The sequence below is a fragment of the Arachis hypogaea genome, chromosome 19, assembly GCF_003086295.3.
Source record: "Arachis hypogaea cultivar Tifrunner chromosome 19, arahy.Tifrunner.gnm2.J5K5, whole genome shotgun sequence".
Taxonomy (NCBI): Eukaryota; Viridiplantae; Streptophyta; class Magnoliopsida; order Fabales; family Fabaceae; genus Arachis; species Arachis hypogaea.
The window spans coordinates 31,260,583-31,282,710 of record NC_092054.1 but is presented as its reverse complement, the minus strand read 5'-3'; the positions used below and the strand labels follow the sequence as shown (position 1 = coordinate 31,282,710).

The following is a 22,128-nucleotide window of genomic DNA, read 5'->3' as shown; positions in this document are numbered from 1 at the left end:
AAAGCTTTCAAGTAAAATCAAGAGAAAAGATAGAAGAAGAACAATGAAAATTAGTATTGATCCATCAAATTACAACAGAGCTCCCTAACCCAATGAAAGGGGTTTAGTTGTTCATAGCTCTTGAAGATGAAAACAAAGATGGAGAATACATCATAAAACTAGAAATTGCAAAGAAAGTAAAATACAGAGAGTAGTTCCTCAGCCTCCAAAACTATTTTACAATTCAAAGCTACTCCTATATATACTACTCTTCTCAGCTTCTAGTTCACTCTTCAAGTCTTGGGCCTTTGGATCTTGAGTTTGAAGCAGTTCCTTTCTTTATTTGGGCTTGGCTTTACTTGCAGAGAGAAAGTGCGGAGTGGGCAGAGACTTAAGCTCAGGGCGTAAGGAGTGTTAATCATTTAGTGAAAGTCCAAGTTCGGGAACGTTAGTGACACTTAACATTGTCACTAACGTTCCAATGCACCCTTTTTGCCTTACGTTAAAACCCACGTTAACTAGGTTAACGTGGCTTTTAACATTGCCTTGTCAACCTTCGAGAACGTTAGTGACATTCAACATTGTCACTAACGTTCCAATGTGCCCCTAGGTCTCACGTTAGAGTCCACGTTAACTAGGTTAACGTGGCTTCTAACGTGGCCATCTTTTAGCCATCCCAACGTTAGTGACAATTTTGAGTGTCACTAACGTTGGCTCATCCTTCATTTCTCATCGTTAGCTTCCACGTTAACCAAGTTAACGTGGAATTTAACGTGACTCTTGGGGGTTGTGTGGTTGCTTCAACGTTAGTGACAATGTTGAGTGTCACTAACGTTGTCGACAACTCTTCATCCTCTACGTTAGTTCCCATGTTAACCAAGTTAACGTGGGAGTTAACGTGGTACTTAGCACCATAGGCCAACGTTAGTGACAATGTTGAGTGTCACTAACGTTGGCTTCTCTCCCTCCCCCTTAACGTTAGAGGCCACGTTAACTAGGTTAACGTGGCTTCTAACGTGGCCACTTATGAGTAATTGCCAACGTTAGTGACAATGTTGAGTGTCACTAACGTTGGCTCAACTTCTTTTCTCCACGTTAGAGTTCACGTTAACTTGGTTAACGTGACTCTCTAACGTGGGCATTGATGGCTTTTTTGAGAGTGTTATTGGCAATCACGTTTCTCATTAATCTTTGCAAGTTACCTCCCCTTTTCTTGCTTCTTTTTGGTCCTGAAATCAAGCAACAAAGTGCATCAAAGCTCTAGTCCAAGTCATGAGTAATGCAACATAATATTTGTCACTAAACTTATGCAAAATCCTCATGAAATCATGTAAAATGCTCAATGTATGCTTGAGTCAAGGCATAAGTGAATATTTACCCAAAACTAGCTTATTTCCTAAAGAAATGCATGAAACTAACCTAAAAACAGTAAAGAAAAGGTCAGTGAAACTGGCCAAGATGCCCTGGCATCACAACACCAAACTTAAAGCTTGCTTGTCCCTAAGCAAGTACTGGAACAAGAAAATGATGAATGGAATATCCAGAGGAATGAGTCATTCTTGTGGAAGTCATATTACTGATTTTATGGTGGTTTCATGCATAGCAACTTAGGTTCATTCCATTACTGGCTTTCAGACCTTTATCATGTCCCTAAACACTTACTTTGTTTATATCTCATGAGACTTTTATTCATTGATCCTTTTATTGTTATTTCAAGGATTATTTGTGTTATTTAGGCTAAGTGCTCTGTAAGGGGGCAACTCTTTAAGATAAGCTTTCAGCCAACACTCCCGAACCAGTTGGTTCAAGGTGCTAGGTGTTGAGACACCCCTAAGGACTTACTCCCTCAAGCCTATCCCCCATACATACACACTACAGGCATTTAGTTTATTTATTTTCTTTTCTTGAGACCTTGGTGTCCAGCACCTCTTTGGGTTACTAAATGCTCTGTAGTGAGGGTTACTCTTGATAGTGGATTTTCAGCTGATAATCCCGGGTTAGTTAACCCAAGTTACCAAGTGATAAAGCACCCCTAAGAGCTTATTCATCCAAGTAGATCCCTCACACAGGAGCACCACAGACACTTGCCTCAAGCTTAGAACCATTGATGCCTAGCCTTATTGCTTACTCTTTTTCTTTTGTTTTTCACTTCCATTGTTCTTTCCCTTTTCTCTTCTTAGGATCTTGTTATTACTTAGTCTCATGAGTGTATCCAAAGTAAAGTATTCAGGATAGAAAGTTGTCCTCCTAGCCTTGTGGTTGAACCAACTTAGCTAACTTATGACTACCCCAAAGATTCATGAATGCACTTCCACATTAGGAACCCTTCTCTGGTCTTTTAAGAACATAAACATTCTCTTCTTCATTTGCTAAAAAGGGACAAGCTTACAAGTAAATAAGGGAATGATGCAGTGACATTTAAACCAGAAATCATGGACCTATTCAGAAGGAAACTTAAAAGACAGAATTTTAAAAAGTTTAAACATAACATGGAAGCAGGTTCTATTTCATACAAGATCTTCCTTATTTAAAGCATATAAAACAATGGACTAAAAGGAACTCCACCACCTTTCATTCATGTGGATGCCCGTGCTCCCCTCCTTGCTTGTCCTCATTATGTCTCTCTTGAGTGCTTGTGCTCCCACTTCCTTTGCCTTTTCCAAGCAGCTTCTTCCAAAAACCACTATCTTCCATCTTCTTCTTGAGTGTCTCCTTTTGCTGTTTCACTTTCCTCTCTTCTTGTTCTACAAATTCTTTTTGGACCTCATCATATGTGGGGATAGCATAGTGTAGATGATGCATATTAGTGGTCATGTAGTTCAACTCGGCTTGAGTGTTTACATAGAACTCCTCCCTATGTAGTTGCCTTCCTTCATTGAGTACACTGAACTCATTGAAAATTTTCATTTGGGCTATCTGTCGCTGGTTGAGCTCTTACAAGTGCTTCTCTTGAGTCTCTTGCTTCTCATTCACTTGGTTGATGGCTTGAGTGAGCTGGGAGTATTGTTCCTGCTGCTGCTCCATTTGTTGTTTTTGCCATGCTTCCTGTTGACTCAGCCGGTTCAGTATTTGCTCTTGTCCTTCCATATGTCTCTGTCCTAAATCTTCAATGGCTCTTATAAGGTGAGTCATATTCAAGTTGGCTGGGTCATGATGCTCTTCTTGTTGATATTCTTCCTGATGGTATTCTTCTTGATGAGCTCCTTCCTGGGCCCTTTGCCTTCCTATATGTGGCCTTCTTAGTTGCTGAGCCGGTGTGGTATAGACCATTCGCTCGAGTGTGACTGGCCTCCCTGGGTTCACCCAGTTTGGGCTGCTATCCTCAAATATTACCTTGGCCTTGTTGCACAAGCGGAGAATGGTGCTGGGGTACCAAAGTCTGGCACCTGAGTCAGCTTTCTCAGCTGACTCTTGAATCCCTTCGGCAATGAGCTCATGCACTTTGATTTCCCCACCTTGTACTAAGCATTGTACCATAGTGGCTCGATTGATGTTGACCTCTGAATTATTAGCAGCTAGTAGGATGGACCTTCTTACAAGCTCAAACCACCCTTTAGCCTCAGGGTGAAGGTCTCCCCTTTCTATGAATTTTGGTCTCCCATCTGAATACCTTTCCCAGTCAGCGGCTATGACACAAATATCTGATGCTATCTCTGAAAGCTCATCCTTATCGGGGCTTCTACTTATCCTTGCCTGATAACTCTCCTCATCAAAATGAGGTGATTTCAAGTGAAGAGCTCTTGTTATGGCACTTGGGCTGAAGTCCACCTCCCTTCCTCTCACATAGCTTTTGAAGGTTGGGGCTTTGGTCTTATCCTCTCTAACTGCATTTGCATAGAATTCTTTGATGAGGTTTCCATTGATCTTTCCCTCTGGACTGGTGAGCAATTGCCACCCCCTCTGTTCGATTTTTCTCCAAATCTGTGGTGATTCATTGGCATTGATTTGGAAGATTAATTCTGGCAATATCCTTCGGGCGCTTATCCGCTCAAATTCATGCTCATGAAAGCCAGTCTTGAATCTTTTGTCATCAAAAGGAGTACTTACCATAGGTTCCTTCCTCTTTTGCCTCTTTGAGCTTGATGATGCCATGACTTGAATTGTTGTTTGAGGGTTTTATGGCAATGAGGAGAGTGAGTTGGTTAAAGTAATTTGTGATGAAGAGTTTAGTGTGCCGATAGAAGTGTGGAGAGTGGGAATTTGGATGTGAGGAGTGAGCATGCACTAAGGTCCACTTATATAAGAAAATCATGAGTGAGTGAAGGGTATGGATTGCATGAATGTTTACTAAATGGACGGATGGGGTTGTATATGAAGGAAAGACAAGGATCATCACTTTAATGAGAGTGATTGGTTCAGTCTTCAAGGGCTTTCTTTCTCCAATGTTGCATGGCAGCGTTTCCCCATGCGTTTCCTCTTGAGACATGTGTTTAGTGCTCTTCATTAAGTGGCGAAATCTCCCCCATTTAATTGTCCCATCAATCCCTTTTTATGCTTCTTTTCCTTTCCTATAAAGATTTGAAATAAGGAAATTAATAATAACAAAAATTCAAACTCTACGGCTAGAAATAAAGGAAAGAAAGGATTTGATTGTTTATTTATGAATTCCAACTAACTAAATAACTATTGGTGGTTCCTTATATGCATTTTGGTGGCACCATGAGGTGACACCAAACTTAGTTTGAAGCAATGTGATGAAAAGTTTTGTGTTCAAAGCTCCCAAGACTAGCATGCAACCTGGTTTGCTTTGAACACCAAACTTATTCCTCACTATATTCTGCATAAGAAGATTTTCACCAATTGTTCGTTAAGTTTGGATTGAAGCTCATAAAGATAAACTTATTCATAATCATCTGAAAGCATATAAAACATGGGTTGCCTCCCATGAAGTGCTTCTTTAGCGTCACTAGCTTGACGTTTTTCCTTCATCATGGTGGTTGGTAGTGCTTAAAGTCCTCCCCTCTGGCTGTGGACTTGTATCCATTGGTTGGATCAATGATCTCCATATATTCCAGGGAAAGAACTCTGTTGATAGTGAAGACCTTGGGTAATTGAGATGGTACAGTAGGGAGATTAGGGGGAATATCTGGGAAGTAAGCTGAGACAACTCTATCCCCTGGAGAGAAGTCTTCTGTAGGGATCTTCTTGTTCCTCATCTCCTTGGTACCTTCTTCTTTGTTTCTTTTGAGGTTGCCTTTCCCTTGGTGACCTCTTTTTTCCAAGGAGTTGTGATGCTGTCTTCACCTGCCTCTAGAGGTTTGGGTTCCTCCAACTTTTCCTTGAGCTGTGGCAATTGCTGTTTTCCTTGTTTGTCAATTAAGGGGATCTCAGAATGAACTGGCCATGCTTCAGTGCTTGTTTCCTCCTTTAGTGTCTCTTTATCATTTGTGCTCAGATCCTTGTCCTCTTGATCTGTTTCTTGTGAGAGTTTGAAAACATTGAAGCTGAGTTGTTCATCATGGATTCTCAATATTAGCTCCCCTTTCTCTACATCAATAAGTGCTCTTGCTGTAGCTAGGAATGGTCTTCCCAACATGATTGGATGAGTGTGACTTTCTTCCATGTCTAGAATGACAAAATATGTTGGGAGAAAGTACTTCCCAACTTTTAGCAACACATTTTCCACCACTCCTATTGCTTGCTTTTGAGTTTTGTCAGCCAGTCTGATAATGACATCTGTGGGCATTATCTCATTGATCTGCAGCCTCTTCACCAGGGATAAGGGCAGTAAGTTGATGCTGGCCCCTAGATCACATAGTGCTCTGTCGAACTTGTTTTCTCCTATGGCACAAGGTATATGAAAACTTCCTGGGTCTCTTCTTTTTGTAGGCAACTCAGGTTGAATAAGGGCACTACATTCCTTATTCATCACTATAGTCTGCCCTCCCTTGAGTGAGCTTTTCCTGGGAAGAAGTTCCTTCATATACTTGATGAATGCAGGCATTTGTTGAATTGCCTTGATGAATGGTATTTTCACATGCAGAGATGCAAACAAGTCTAGGAACCTTGAGTATATCCTCTTTCCCACAACACCATTGAGCAGTTGAGGGAATGGTGCATAGAGCTTCAGCAGCTCTTGTTGTGAGATTTCTGGTTCTTTGTGATCTCTATCATCCTCCTTTGTTGAGTTGTCTTCAGGTTGTTTGCACATTTGCCTTGCTTGTCTTCAATCTCTTGATTACTTGTAGTGACCATTTTGCAATCTTCCCATCTTACTTTCTTTGCTTCTCCCTTGGGGTTTTTCTCAGTGTCACTAGGGAAGCTATCAGTAGGTTTGGGAATCTTCTCAGCTAAATATCCCACCTGGAATTCCATCTTCCTAATGGTTTCTCCCTGGTACTTAATATTGGCTCGCACCTCCTCTTTGAACACCTTATTTTCTTGAATCTCTTGGCATATTCCTTCAAGTAAGGCTTCAATCTTAGAGAGCCTGTCATCAATTGATGAGTGGTTCGGAGCAGATGTGCTGTTTTGGTTTTGATAAGTATGTGGAGAAGTGTTATTGTGCGGGTGTTGAGATGTCCTCTGGGTGAATTGCTGATGAGCTGCATTGTTGTAACGTCTCTGGTCTTGGTTTTGATCTTGCTCACTTCCCCACCCAAAGTTCGGGTGATTTCTCCATCCAGGGTTGTAAGTCTTGGAGTATGGATCATAGTTTTTCCTTGGTGAATTCCTAATGTAGTTGGCTTGCTCCTGACTCCCTTCTGCTTCTTGGTTTACTCCTTCTTGTGTTGTTGATGAAGTGGAGATTGCTGCTACTTGGTTCATCTCCATCTTCTTTGTGAGGTCAGCCAGCTGCTGAGTAATGAGCTTGTTTTGGGCCAACAGAGCGTCTACATTGTTTAGCTCCATCACTCCTCTTGTGTTCCCTCTTTCGGAAGCATAGAAGTAGTCATTTTCTGCTACTGTTTCAATAACTTCTATGGCTTCCTCAATGGTCTTTTTCTTGTTCAAGGACCCTCCAGATGAATGGTCTACTGCCTTCTTTGACTCATAAGAGAGCCCTTCATAGAAAATGTGCAGCTGGACCCATTCGTTGAACATGTCAGGTGAACACCTCCTTGTTAAGTCTTTGAACCTCTCCCATGCTTCATACAGAGTCTCACCATCCTGTTGCCTGAAGGTTTGAACCTCAGCTCTCAGTCTATTGATTCGTTGAGGAGGGTAGAATCTTGCTAAGAATTTGTTCACCACATCCTCCCAAGTTGTCAAGCTCTCCCTTGGGAAGGATTCCAGCCACTTGGCTGCCTTGTCTCTGAGTGAGAAGGGAAATAAGAGCAATCTATAGGCGTCAGGATGAATACCATTAGATTTCACTGTGTCACATATTCTTAGGAAGGTGGTCAAATGTTGGTTGGGATCTTCTTGAACACCTCCTCCAAACGAACAGTTGTTCTGGACAAGGGTGATGAGCTGTGGTTTAAGTTCAAAGTTGTTGGTATGGATTGTTGGCTTTTGGATGCTACTTCCATAATTGCCTGGGTTTGGATTAATGTAAGAGCCCAAAACTCTTCTATCCTCCCCAGCATGATTTGCTCCACCTCCTCTGCCATGGTTGTGAATCTCTTCTTCATGATGATTTTCCATGTTTTCTTCCATGTTTGGTTCAAAGTATTCCTCAAACTGTTCCTCCTCTTCTTCAGCACCAACTACTCATTTTTCTTTTGCCTCCCTCCTTAGTCTAAGGAAGATTCTCTCTGGTTCAGAATCAAAGGAAGTTGAAGCCCCGCTTCTTCTCCCTGTCATACAACCAACAAGTACAAGCAGAGAAAATAGGTGCAGACAGTATTTGTGTCAGAGTTAATGTTAGTTGTGGGTGATGCAATATATCAAACAGTTAGTGGGTTAGCAAACAAAATTGAAAATAACAAAGAAAAACAAACGGGTTGAGGGAGAAGGGAAGAAGTTTAACTAAGACAAAAAGTAAATCACTCAAACAGAAAAAAATGAAATTCACAAAATAAAATGCTCAATCTAGTGATCTTCCAATCTAATCATTGTTGATGCACAATCAATCCCCGGCAATGGCGCCATAAACTTGATGCGGAGAAAACTTGTCTCTTAACAAATCTCCCATCGACAAGTGTACCGAAGTTGTCGTCAAGTAAAAACTCACAATAGAGTGAGGTCGAATCCCACAGGGATTGATTGATCAAGCAACTTTAATTAGAAGAATGTTCTAGTTGAGCGAATCCAGAATTTGGGTTGAGAGTTACAGAAAATAAAATGGCGGGAATGTAAATAACAGAAAAGTAAATGCTAGAATTAAAGGACTGGAAGTAAATGACTGAAAATAAATTGCAGAATTGTAAATGGGAATGGGGGATTTGCTCATAAAAGTAAATGGCAGAAATTAAAGAGAATGGGTAAGATTAGAGATGGGGAGTTCATTGGGCTTAGGAGATGTTGCAATTCTCCGGATCAAGTTCATTTTCATCTCTTCCTCAATCAATGTACTCATTGATCTCCTTGGCAATCTTAAGTGATTGAATTACAATTCCTTGCAATTCAATCTCTCAAATCTTGATCAATAGCTAATTCCTTGGTCAATTGCTCATGAGAAGAGATGAAGTATGGTCACTGATTATACCACATGCATTTCCCAAACCAAGTATTGAGAGGGTTACAGTCACATACCCATCCAAACCCAATTTGGTCCAGCATGAGAAAGCATTTCTAGCTTGATCTCTTCATTCCTCTTCCAAGGTTCAAAAGAGATCCAAGTTTGAATAGCTTCTCTTCCAAGATAACTACTCAATTGGATGAAGATCGAAAGCTTTCAAGTAAAATCAATAGAAAAGATAGAAGAAGAACAATGAAAATTAGTATTGATCCATCAAATTATAACAGAGCTCCCTAACCCAATGAAAGGGGTTTAGTTGTTCATAGCTCTTGAAGATGAAAACAAAGATGGAGAATACATCATAAAACTAGAAATTGCAAAGAAAGTAAAATACAGAGAGTAGTTCCTCAGCCTCCAGAACTATTTTACAATTCAAAGCTACTCCTATATATACTACTCTTCTCAGCTTCTAGTTCACTCTTCAAGTCTTGGGCCTTTGGATCTTGAGTTTGAAGCAGTTCCTTTCTTTATTTGGGCTTGGCTTTACTTGCAGAGAGAAAGTGCGGAGTGGGCAGAGACTTAAGCTCAGGGCGTAAGGAGTGTTAATCATTTAGTGAAAGTCCAAGTTCGGGAACGTTAGTGACACTTAACATTGTCACTAACGTTCCAATGCACCCTTTTTGCCTTACGTTAAAACCCATGTTAACTAGGTTAACGTGGCTTTTAACGTTGCCTTGTCAACCTTCGAGAACGTTAGTGACATTCAACATTGTCACTAACGTTCCAATGTGCCCCTAGGTCTCACGTTAGAGTCCACGTTAACTAGGTTAACGTGGCTTCTAACGTGGCCATCTTTTAGCCATCCCAACGTTAGTGACAATGTTGAGTGTCACTAACGTTGGCTCATCCTTCATTTCTCATCGTTAGCTTCCACGTTAACCAAGTTAACGTGGAATTTAACGTGACTCTTGGGGGTTGTGTGGTTGCTTCAACGTTAGTGACAATGTTGAGTGTCACTAACATTGTCGACAACTCTTCATCCTCTACGTTAGTTCCCATGTTAACCAAGTTAACGTGGGAGTTAACGTGGTACTTAGCACCATAGGCCAACGTTAGTGACAATGTTGAGTGTCACTAACGTTGGCTTTTCTCCCTCCCCCTTAACGTTAGAGGCCACGTTAACTAGGTTAACGTGGCTTCTAAAGTGGCCACTTATGAGTAATTGCCAACGTTAGTGACAATGTTGAGTGTCACTAACGTTGGCTCAACTTCTTTTCTCCACGTTAGAGTTCACGTTAACTTGGTTAACGTGACTCTCTAACGTGGGCATTGATGGATTTTTTGAGAGTGTTATTGGCAATCACGTTTCTCATTAATCTTTGCAAGTTACCTCCCCTTTTATTGCTTCTTTTTGGTCCTGAAATCAAGCAACAAAGTGCATCAAAGCTCTAGTCCAAGTCATGAGTAGTGCAACATAATATTTGTCACTAAACTTATGCAAAATCCTCATGAAATCATGTAAAATGCTCAATGTATGCTTGAGTCAAGGCATAAGTGAATATTTACCCAAAACTAGCTTATTTCCTAAAGAAATGCATGAAACTAACCTAAAAACAGTAAAGAAAAGGTCAGTGAAACTGGCCAAGATGCCCTGGCATCAATAACGTAACAAAACAAATAAAGGATAGACCAACGCGAACCATAACAAATGAGTGCCAAAAATACGAATATCAAAACTCAAGATCCGGTTGCAAAGAAAACCGGTCCGAGCATAGAAGTATATACAAATATATAAAGCAAGAAACCCAAGGGAAACCCCAAGGATAAACTATCAAAACCTATTCTCCAAAACAACCTCTAAGAGGAGTCAAAATAGTATATATATATATATATATATATATATATATATATATATATTATTAATTAGTGGAGATAGTAACTATCTATATAAAACCAAAGTAAAGTCCCAAGGAGCAAAGATCTTCGCTTATCCAGAAGTCTCCAGCATGCCTCAGCGAGAAGCCTCACGTCCTGCATCTGAAAACCACAAAATCCGCATGGGTGAGAACCGGAGGTTCTTAGTATGGTAACAGTACCCACATATCTAACATGTAATGTCCTGGGAAAGCCGAAGGCAACCCTAGAACTTTCACCAGATATATCAAAGATTATAAATAGACTAATCCATAAATGGCAACTGACTAAAGATATTCAGTCTAACTAATACTTCCCTTTCTAAATCCTTCAGACCTTCCAACCGCCAGTAGTAATATAATATGGCAAACACAATTATATCAAACAAGAAGATATACATGTAGGAAGCAGATATGACATTTAGGCAATTAGCAGGTAATATGCAGTCAATTATGCAATTCCAAATAATTCACATAGTATGCATATGATGAATGCCTGTCCCTATGGCTGATGATATCATCTGTCAGTTATATAGCCAACCCAACAAGTCCTGGTAGCTAACCATTGGACTGTCTCTCTGTTGTGCATCCCCAACTCGAGTTATACTCAACATAAATCATAATTCATATCCAACACCCTCACTGGTGTATATTCATGGGGGCGAGCTCATCCGGAACTTTCATAGTGTCCGGCCACACTTACGACATAGGGTTAGCAGAGTATCGAGTCTCCACCTGGAGCATATGGTGGCTAGCCACTGCTTTCTCCCAGGAAAACTCGTATCTCAGATAGTGGAAGTGCAACATTCACATTTCATTCAATACGCATATATGCAATCATACTCAACCATAATCAATAATGGCTCTGCCGTAACTCGGCAATATCTCGGCCATCCGGCCCATAATCCATAACCAGCCAATTCATTAGCAATTATAGACCTTCGGCTCATGGCATATCAAGCACTTCCACATTCATCCTCCATATCTCATACAATCATCTTTGATCATCATTGATCATTAATCCTCCCCTTTCTTCATTCACAAGTTACCACAATTCCTAGCTCCACCTCATCGCTAGGCATATCATAAGAGTTTAAGACATAAGGGGGTAAGATTGGAGGCTTAAAAGTATGAGATTTGACTTTGAAAACTCAAAAATCAACTTTAGGAGGAAAACAGGGTCACACGTGCACATCGCATACTCGGCAATGGGTACTTATTCTTTATTGTGACCTTATTCAGCTGTCTGTAATCCACATAGAGTCGCATACTCCCGTCTTTCTTCTTTACCAGCAACATCGGCACACCCCACGGAGAAACACTTGGTCGGATAAAGTTCTTACCCAACAGATCCTCCAACTGAGACTTTAGCTTGGCCATCTCTAGTGGTGACATCCTATAAGGAGCACTCGAGATTGGTCCAGCCCCAGGCACCAACTCAATAGCAAACTCAACCTCTCGGTTAGGTGGAAATTCATCAATATCATCGGGAAACACCTCCGGAAACTCACACACAACTAGAATCTGCTCCAATCTTTGATCATCACCCGAAACACCCGCGGTTAGCAACAAAATTCCTTGACATTCGGCCCTAGAACAATTCACCATCATGGAATTCAAGTAATAACTATTCAGCACAACCGGTCCTTCGGTATCTTCCGACATAAAGTACACCGATTTTGCAGAACAGTCGAGCAGGACATGGTTCTCAGATAACCAGTCCAACCCCAATATAAGATCAAGACCGATCTTCGGCAAGCATATTAAATTATGGACAAAATCACGTTGCTTGAACCTAAATAAAACTTGCGGGCATCCTAGCCTAGTTATCATGGCTTCATGGTGGCATTATACACCTTTAGGTCGTAACCTAAGACTACAATCTTCAATCCTAGCTCACTAGCTTTCTCAAATGCAATGAATGAATGTGTTACTCCCGAATCAAATAAAGCATTTAAAATTTGATCAGTCATTTCACAGTTACCTCGGATAAGTGTCTCAGATCCCTCGGCACCTATAGCTGACGTGGTGAACACCCGACCAGACTACTGTACTTTTCCTGCACTTTGCTTCTGCTTCTTCGGACAGTTTGCGGGTTTGTGCCCCGCCTTACCACAAGAATAGCACAAGACCCACCTGACCTTGCATGGGTCTCCCGGATGGTGACTTCTGCACCTAGCACAAGCTTGATCACTCTAAGGCTGCTTCCCAAGCCTTTTCCCTTGGGAGTTTTTGTTGTTGGGCCTCCTAAAAGAGCCTCCCCGCTTAAAAGACGGACCTCTAGGAGCAAAGTTCTTCCCTCAGTTCTGTGGGAATGGTCCCTGGTGCACGAAATTGTGACATCAATAGTGCCAACAACTTGGTACGCACAATTGTAATCTCAACTCTTTTTCACAATTCCGCACAACTAACCAGCAAGTGTACTGGGTCGTCCAAGTAATAAGCCTTACGTGAGTAAGGGTCGATCCCACGGAGATTGTCGGCATGAAGCAAGCGATGGTCATCTTGTAAATCTCAGTCAGGCGGATTCAAATGGTTATGGAGGATTGATAATTAAAAGATGAATAAAACATAAAATAGGATAGAGATACTTATGTAATTCATTGGTGAGAATTTCAGATAAGCGCATGAAGATGCTTTGTTCCTCCTAAACTTCTGCTTTCCTATTGCCTTCATCCAATCATTCATACTCCTTTCCATGGCAAGCTTTATGTTGGGCATCACCGTTGTCAATGGCTACTTCCCGTTCTCTGAGTGAAAATGGTCCAAATGCGCTGTCACCGCACGACTAATCAGCTGTTGGTTCTTGATTATGTTGGAATAGGATCCATTGATCCTTTTGCGTCTGTCACTACGCCCAAAACTCGCGAGTTTGAAGCTCATCACAGTCATCCATTCCCAGATCCTACTCGGAATACCACAGACAAGGTTTAGACTTTTCGGATCTCAGGAATGGCCGCCAATAATTCTAGCCTATACCACGAAGGTTTTAATCTTAGATTAGAAACCCAAGAGATACACATTCAAGCTTGTTTGCATGTAGAACGGAAGTGGTTGTTAGGCACGTGTTCATAGGTGAGAATGATGATGAGTGTCACGGATCATCACATTCATCAAGTTGAAGAACGAGTGTATATCTTAGAGAAGAAATAGGCTTGAGTTGAATAAAAAACAATAGTACTTTGCATTAATTCATGAAGAACAGCAGAGCTCCACACCTTAATCTATGGTATGTAGAAACTCCACTGTTAAAAATACAAAAGTGATAATGGTGTTCATTGGCTTCGGCCCCAGAGGGGGAACCAGAAGAACCAAGATGAAAATACAATAGCAAAAGGTCCTATTTATAAAGAACTAGTAGCCTAGGGTTTACAGAAATAAGTAATTGATGCAGAAATCTTCTTTCGGGCCCACTTGGTGTGTTCTTGGGCTGAGCATTAAAGCTTTCACGTGTAGAGACTTTTCTTGGAGTTAAACGCCAGCTTTTGTGCCAGTTTTGGGCGTTTAACTCCAGCTTTTATGCCAGTTCTGGCGTTTTGACACCAGAATTTTTATACTGACTTGGAATGCCGGTTTGGGCCATCAAATCTTGGGTAAAGTATAAACTATTATATATTTTTGGAAATCCCAGGATGTCTACTTTCCAATTCAATTGAGAGCGCACCAATTGGGCTTTTGTAGCTCCAGAAAATCCACTTCGAGTGCAGGGAGGTCAGAATCCAACAGCATCTGCAGTCCTTTTTCAGCCTCTCAATCAGATTTTTGCTCAGGTCCCTCAATTTTAGCCAGAAAATATCTGAAATCACAGAAAAATACACAAACTCATATTAAAGTCCAGAAATGTGATTTTTATTTAAAAACTAATAAAAATATAATAAAAACTAACTCAAACATACTAAAAACATACTAAAAATAATGACAAAAAGCGTATAAATTATCCGCTCATCACAATACCAAACTTAAATTGTTGCTTGTCCCCAAGCAACCAAAAACAAAGTAGGATAAAAAGAAGAGAATATACAATGAATTCCAAAAACATCTATGAAGATCAGTCTTAATTAGATGAGCGGGGCTATTAGCTTTTTTGCTTCCGAACAGTTTTGGCATCTCACTTTATCCCTTGAAGTTCAGAATGATTGGCATCTATAGGAACTCAGAATTCGGATAGTGTTTTTGATTCTCCTAGTTCAGTATGTTGATTCTTGAACACAGTTACTTTATGAGTCTTGGCCGTGCCCCTAAGCATTTTGTTTTCTAGTATTACCACCGGATACATAAATGCCACAGACACATAACTGGGTGAACCTTTTCAGATTGTGACTTAGCTTTGCTAGAGTCCCCAATTAGAGGTTTCCAGAGCTCTTAAGCACACTCTTTTACTCAGTCTCAAGCTTTCACTTGACACCTTCACGCCACAAGCACATGGTTAGGGACAACTTGGTTTAGCCGCTTAGGCCAGGATTTTATTCCTGTGGGCCCTCCTATCCACTGATGCTCAAAGCCTTGGATCCTTTTTATTTTACCCTTGCCTTTTGGTTTAAAGGGCTATTGGCTTTTTCTGCTTACTTTTTATTTTTTTTTCTTTTTCTCTTTTTTTCGCCATTTTTTTTGCATATTTTATTTTAACTAATTTATTTATTTATTTATTTATTTTTTCTACAAGCTTTGTATTCACTGCTTTTTCTTGCTTCAAGAATCTATTATATGATTTTTCAAATTATCAACTAACATTTCTCCTTTTTCATCATTCTTTCAAGAGCCAACAATTTTAACATTCATGAACAACAAATTCAAAAATATGCACTGTTCAAGCATTCATTCAAAAAAACAAAAAGTATTACCACCACATCAAAATAATTAATCTGTTTTAAAATTCAAAATTCATGTACTTCTTTTTCTTTTTCAATTAAAAACATTTTTCATTTAAGAAAGGTGATGGATTCATAGGACATTCATAGCTTTAAGGCATAAACACTTAGACACTAGTGATCATGTAATAAGACACAAACATAAATAAACATAAAGCATAAAAATTCGAAAAACAAAAAATAAAGAACAATAAAATTAAAGAACGGGTCCACCTTAGTGATGGCGGCTTGTTCTTCCTCTTGAAGATCTTATGGAGTGCTTGAGCTCCTCAATGTCTCTTCCTTGCCTTTGTTGCTCCTCCCTCATGACTCTTTGGTCTTCTCTAATTTCATGGAGGAGGATAGAATGCTCTTGGTGCTCCACCCTTAGTTGTCCCATATTGGAACTCAATTCTCCTAGGGAGGTGTTAATTTGCTCCCAATAGTTTTGTGGAGGAAAATGCATCCCTTGAGGCATCTCAGGGATTTCATGATGAGGAATTTCCTCATGCTCTTGCCCATGAGTGGGATCTCTTGTTTGCTCCATCCTTTTCTTAGTGATGGGCTTGTCCTAATCAATAAAGATGTCTTCTTCTATGTCAATTCCAGCTGAATTACAGAGGTAACAAATTAGATGAGGGAAGGCTAACCTTGCCAAAGTCGAGGACTTGTCCACCACCTTGTAGAGTTCTAGGGATATAACCTCATGAACTTCTACTTCCTCTCCAATCAAGATGCTATGGATCATGATAGCCCGGTCTATAGTGACTTCAGACCGGTTGCTAGTAGGAATGATTGAGCGTTGGATGAACTCCAACCATCCCCTAGCCACGGGCTTGAGGTCATGCCTTCTTAGTTGAACCGGCTTCCCTCTTGAATCTCTCTTCCATTGAGCGCCGTCTTCATAAATGTCTATGAGGACTTGGTCCAACCTTTGATCAAAGTTGACCCTTCTAGTGTAGGGGTGTGCATCTCCTTGCATCATGGGCAAGTTGAATGCCAACCTTACATTTTTTGGACTGAAATCTAAGTATTTTCTCCGAACCATTGTAAGCCAATTCTTAGGGTCCGGGTTCACACTTTGATCATGGTTCTTGGTGATCTATACATTGGCATAGAACTCTTGAACCATTAAGATCCTGACTTATTGAATAGGGTTGGTGAGAATTTCCCAACCTCTTCTTCGAATCTCATGTCGGATCTCTGGATATTCACCCTTTTTGAGCTTGAAAGGGACCTCGGGGATCACCTTCTTCTTGGCCACAATTTTATAGAAGTGGTCTTGATGCACCCTTGAGATGAATTTTTCCATCTCCCATGACTCGAAGGTGGAAGCTTTTGCCTTCCCTTTCCTCTTTCTAGAGGTTTTTCCGGCCTTTGGTGCCATAAATGGTTATGGAAAAAATAAAAAGCAATGCTTTTACCACACCAAACTTAAAAGGTTTTCTCGTCCTCGAGCAAAAGAAGAAAGAAGAGAGTAGAGGAAGAAGAAATAGAGGAGATGGAGAGGGTTAGTATTTCGGCCAAGGGGGTGAGTAGGGTGTATGATGTGTGAAAATGAAGGAGTGAAGATTGGTTTATATAGGAGTGGAGAGAGGGGTAGGGTTCGACCATGTATGGGTGGGTTTGGGAGGGAAATTGGTTTGAATTTGAATGGTGAGGTAGGTGGAGTTTTATGATGGATTGATGTGGATTGGTGAAGAGATTATGGAGAAGAGGATAGGATTTGATAGGTGAGGGGTATTTGGGGAAGAGGTATTGAGGTGATTGGTGAAGAGTATTTGGGGAAGGGTGTAATGGGAAGGTGTGAAGAAGAGAGAGAGAGAGAGATGAGGTAGGTGGGGATCCTGTGGGATCCACAGATCCTGAGGTTTCAAGGATTTCGCATCCCTGCACCATGTTGGCATGCAAACGCCCCTTGCTTGCCAATCCTGGCGTTAAACGCCAGGTTGCTGCCCATTTCTGGCGTTTAACGCCAGCTTTTCTCCCCTTTATGGCGTTTAACGCCAGCTCTGTGCCCATTTCTGGCATTAAACGCCCAGAATGGTGCCAGACTGGGCGTTTAACGCCCATTCTGCTACCCTTACTGGCGTTTAAACGCCAGTAAGCTTCTCCTCCAGGGTGTGCTGTTTTCAATACTGTTTTTCATTCTGTTTTTGCTTTTTCAGTTATTTTTATGACTTCACATGATCATCAACCTACAGAAAACATAAAATAATGATGGAAAATAAATGGATATGATTAAATAAAATTGGGTTGCCTCCCAACAAGCGCTTCTTTAATTTCAATAGCTTGACAGTGAGCTCTCATGGAGCCTCACAGATACTCAGAGCATGATGATGGCCTCCCAACACCAAACTTAGAGTTTGAATGTGGGGGCTCTATTTGACTCTGTATTGAGAGAAGCTTTTCATGCTTCCTCTCCATGGTTACAGAGGGATATCCTTGAGCCTTAAACACAAGGGAGTCCTCATTCACTTGAAGGACCAATTCTCCTCTGTCAACATCAATCACAGCTTTTGCTGTGGCTAGGAAGGGTCTTCCAAAGATGATAGATTCATCCATACACTTTCCAGTGTCTAGGATTATGAAATCAACAGAGATGTAATGGTCTTCAACCTTTACCAAGACATCCTCTACAAGTCCATAAGCCTGTTTCCTTGAATTGTCTGCCATCTCTAGTGAGATTCTTGCAGCTTGTACCTCAAGGATCCCTAGCTTCTCCATTACAGAGAGAGGCATGAGGTTTATGCTTGACCCTAGGTCACACAGAGCCTTCTCAAAGGTCATGGTGCCTATGGTACAAGGTATTGAGAACTTTCCAAGATCCTGTCTCTTCTGAGGTAATCTCTGCCTAGTCAAGTCATCCAGTTCTTTGGTGAGCAAGGGGGTTCATCTTCCCAAGTCTCATTACCAAATAACTTGGCATTTAGCTTCATGACTGCTCCAAGGTACTTAGCAACTTGCTCTTCAGTAACATCTTCATCCTCTTTAGAGGAAGAATACTCATCAGAGCTCATGAATGGTAGAAGTAAATTCAATAGAATCTCTATGGTCTCTATATGAGCCTCAAATTTCCATGGTTTCTCATTAGGGAACTCCTTGGAGGCCAGTGGACGTCTATTAAGGTCTTCTCAGTGGAAATCACTGCCTCTTCCTCCTCTCCAAGTTCGGCCGAGTGGGTAATATTGATGGCCTTGCAGTCTTTTTTTGGATTCTCTTCTGTATTGCTTGGGAGAGTACTAGGAGGGAGTTCAGTAATTTTCTTACTCAGGTGACCCACTTGTGCCTCCAAATTTCTAATGGAGGACCTTGTTTCAGTCATGAAACTTTGAGTGGTTTTAATTAGATCAGAGACTACAGTTGCTAAGTCAGAGTGGCTCTGCTTAGAATTCTCTGTCTATTGCTAAGAAGATGATGGAAAAGGCTTGCTATTGCTAAACCTAATTCTTCCACCATTACTATTATTGAAGCCTTGTTGAGGCCTCTGTTGGTCCTTCCATGAGAGATTTAGATGATTTCTCCATGAAGGGTTATAGGTGTTTCCATAGGGTTCTCCCATGTAATTCACCTCTTCCATTGCTGGGTTCTCAGGATGAAGAAGAAGCTTCTTTGGTACTGCCTGTTGCTGCTTGCATGCTAGACAGACTCTGAAAAAATCATATTGACTTGCTGAGTCAATATTTTGTTCTGAGCCAATATGGCATTCAGAGTATCAATCTCAAGAACCCCTTTCTTCTGATTTGTCCCATTATTCATAGGATTTCTTTCAGAAGTGTACGTGAATTGGTTATTTGCAACCATTTCAATGAGTTCTTGAGCTTCTGCAGGCGTCTTCTTCAGATGAAGAGATCCTCTAGCAGAGCTGTCCAATGACATCTTGGACAGTTCAGACAGACCATCATAGAAGATACCTATGATGCTCCATTCTGAGAGCATGTCAGAAGGACACCTTCTGATCAATTGCTTGTATCTTTCCCAAGCTTCATAGAGGGATTCACCTTCCTTCTGTCTGAAGGTTTGGACTTCCACTCTAAGCTTACTCAATTTTTGAGGTGGAAAGAACTTTGCCAAGAAGGCATTGACTAGCTTTTCCCAAGAGTTCAGGCTTTCCTTAGGTTGTGAATCCAACCATATCTTAGCTCTGTCTCTTACAGCAAAAGGGAAGAGCATAAGTCTGTAGACCTCAGGGTCAACCCCATTGGTCTTGACAGTGTCACAGATTTGCAAGAATTCAGCTAAGAACAGATGAAGATCTTCCAATGGAAGTCCATAAAACTTGCAATTCTGTTGCATTAGAGAAACTAATTGGGGCTTAAGCTCAAAGTTGTTTGCTCCAATGGCAGGGATAGAGATGCTTCTCCCATAGAAGTCGGGAGTAGGTACAGTAAAGTCACCAAGCACCTTCCTTGCATTGTTGGCATTGTTGTTGTTTTCGGCTGCCATGGCTTCTTCTTGTTTGAAAAGCTCTGTTAGGTCCTCTATAGAGAGTTGTACTTTAGCTTCTCTTAACTTTCTCTTCAAGGTCCTTTCAGGTTCAGGATCAGCTGATAAACCCCAATTTTATGGTTTATCTTGTGCTTAATTTGGGGAATTTTATCACCTTTTCCCACATTTATTCAATGAAATAGCATGGTTTTGCAATTCTCCCTTGATTTGTGCTTAAATGTGAAAACATGCTCTTTAGGCCTTAAAATAGCCAATTTCAATCCACTTTAATTCCATTCGATGCCTTGATATGTTTGTTGAGTGATTTCAGGATCATAAGGCAAGTATTAGATGGAAGAAGTGAGGAGAAAAGCATGCAAAGTGGGAGAACTTATGAAGAAATGAAGGAACCGTAAAGTTGTCAAGCCTGACCTCCTGACATTCAATCGACCATAACTTGAGCTACAGAGGTCCAAATGAGGCGGTTTTAGTTGCGTTGGAAAGCTAACATCCGGAGCTTCGAAATGATATAAAATTTGATATATGTTGCTTCGCGTTCAGGGGCGCGCACGTGCCATGTACGCGTGCATGCTGATGCTGTCTGTGGCCCACTAAAGTGAAATCGCCCCCAGCGATTTCTGAAGCATTTTGGGCCCAATCCAACTCATTTCTGATGCTATTGAACCTAAGGATTGAGGAGGGGATGAACCAAGTAGTCATAGTTTAGTTTTCATCATGTTTTAGGGTAGAATTCTAGAGAGAGAGGCTCTCTCCTCTCTCTAGATTTAGGATAGAAATTAGGGTAGAGTTATGTTAATCACTCTCAAATTCCTCTTTTAATTCTTATTTTGATTTCAATTCTCTTTATGTTTTAGTGCTCTATTGTGTTAACCTTCTTAGTTTCTTTTGTTAATTTCTTATTTTACTCTCTTTTATGTTGATGAATTTTTGTTGGATTTCCATTTTCTCTTAATGCAATTTTATATTTCCATGTCTCTTTTATGTTGATCTTGATTGTTATTATTGATTTCTTGCTTATGTTAGTTATGGGTTTCCTTAATTCTTGTATTTTATGATGCTTACTTTCCTTGCACACTAGGTGTTTGTTAAAATGTTTCCTTTAGTTTTTGAGTAGTTTTCTTTACTCTTGGCCTAGGCTAAGGGAATTGAGTGATCTTGAGTCATTGGGTCTCATTGAATTGGTGATTTGAGAACCTTTAGTGATCAATTTAATACTCATTGACGCCAACCCACTACTAATCTAATTAGTAGGTAGGTTGGGACTTATGGGTTGATGTGATCAAACCTATTTGACGTACTTCAAGCCTAGGAGTAGATATTACGTACTTAAGGCTTTGGAAGTAGACTTAATAGGTTGGCCTCTCATAATTATCAATATATGGTTTGTAGACAAGGATAGTGATCTCAATTACCTATGTCTAGCCAAGAGTTCTTTTCCTTTATTTTACTAGTTCTTATTATTTACTTTCTTGCTATTTACTTTTCTTGTCAATTATCAAAAATCAAACCCCCCTTGCATTTTCATAGCCAATAATTGATCACTTTATTGCAATTCCTTGTGAGACGACCCGGAGTCTAAATACTCCGGTTAATTCTTATTTGGGGTTTGTACATGTGACAACCAAAATCAAATTTTTGATGTGAGAATTGTTTGTTGGTTTGGAGCTATGCTCACAACGAAGTTATTCTTTCTATAAGGAGAAATTCTAAACTATCAAGCAAATCTTCATTATCAAAATGGCGCCGTTGCCGGGGAGTTGCAATGGTGTTACGTTATTGGCTATTGTGAATATTGTGAATATGTTTGCCTTTTGCTTATTTGTTAGTTTTTGTTAGGCTTAGGACTTTGTTGCTTATTTTTGTAGATTTTGTTTTTATTTGATATTATGAATTCTCATCACTTTGGCTACGAGTTTAGTTCAAATTATGTTGTAGGAAATGGGAGCTACAATGACAATATGCATCAAGGATTTGGGAATCAAAGATGGGAGGAGCCTCAAGGGATTGATCAACCTTCTTGGCAACAACAACCTTTGGATTCTTATGGGTATAATTCTAATCCTAATGCATATCAATCTAATGGGTGTGGTGACCCTTATTGTGATTGTCAACAACCACCACCATATGCCTATGAACCACCCCCTCAACATGACTTTGAACCACCTTACTCACAAGTCCCCTACCACCAAACACCTCATTATGACTCTAATCCTTATCCACCTTACCAACCACCTTATGAGCCATATGAACCACAGATAGAACCACCACAATTCCAACATAACTACTCCCAAGAACCACATCCATATACACCATCTCAATACCCTTACCAAAATGAACCACCTTCCAACTATAATGCCTTCCCCTCAAACAATGAACC

General features: G+C 40.5%; 2 non-coding genes across 2 annotated transcripts; both read left to right on the top strand.

The window, feature by feature from the left end:
* Positions 1-7,021: 7,021 nt before the first annotated feature.
* LOC112780598 (small nucleolar RNA R71) lies at positions 7,022-7,125 on the top strand. The gene has a single exon (XR_003191422.1). It is a non-coding gene; the product is annotated as a small nucleolar RNA R71 (small nucleolar RNA).
* A 12,114-nt stretch (positions 7,126-19,239) lies between these two features.
* Positions 19,240-19,343, top strand: LOC112781599 (small nucleolar RNA R71). Its single transcript, XR_003192367.1, has one exon. It is a non-coding gene; the product is annotated as a small nucleolar RNA R71 (small nucleolar RNA).
* Positions 19,344-22,128: the final 2,785 nt, after the last annotated feature.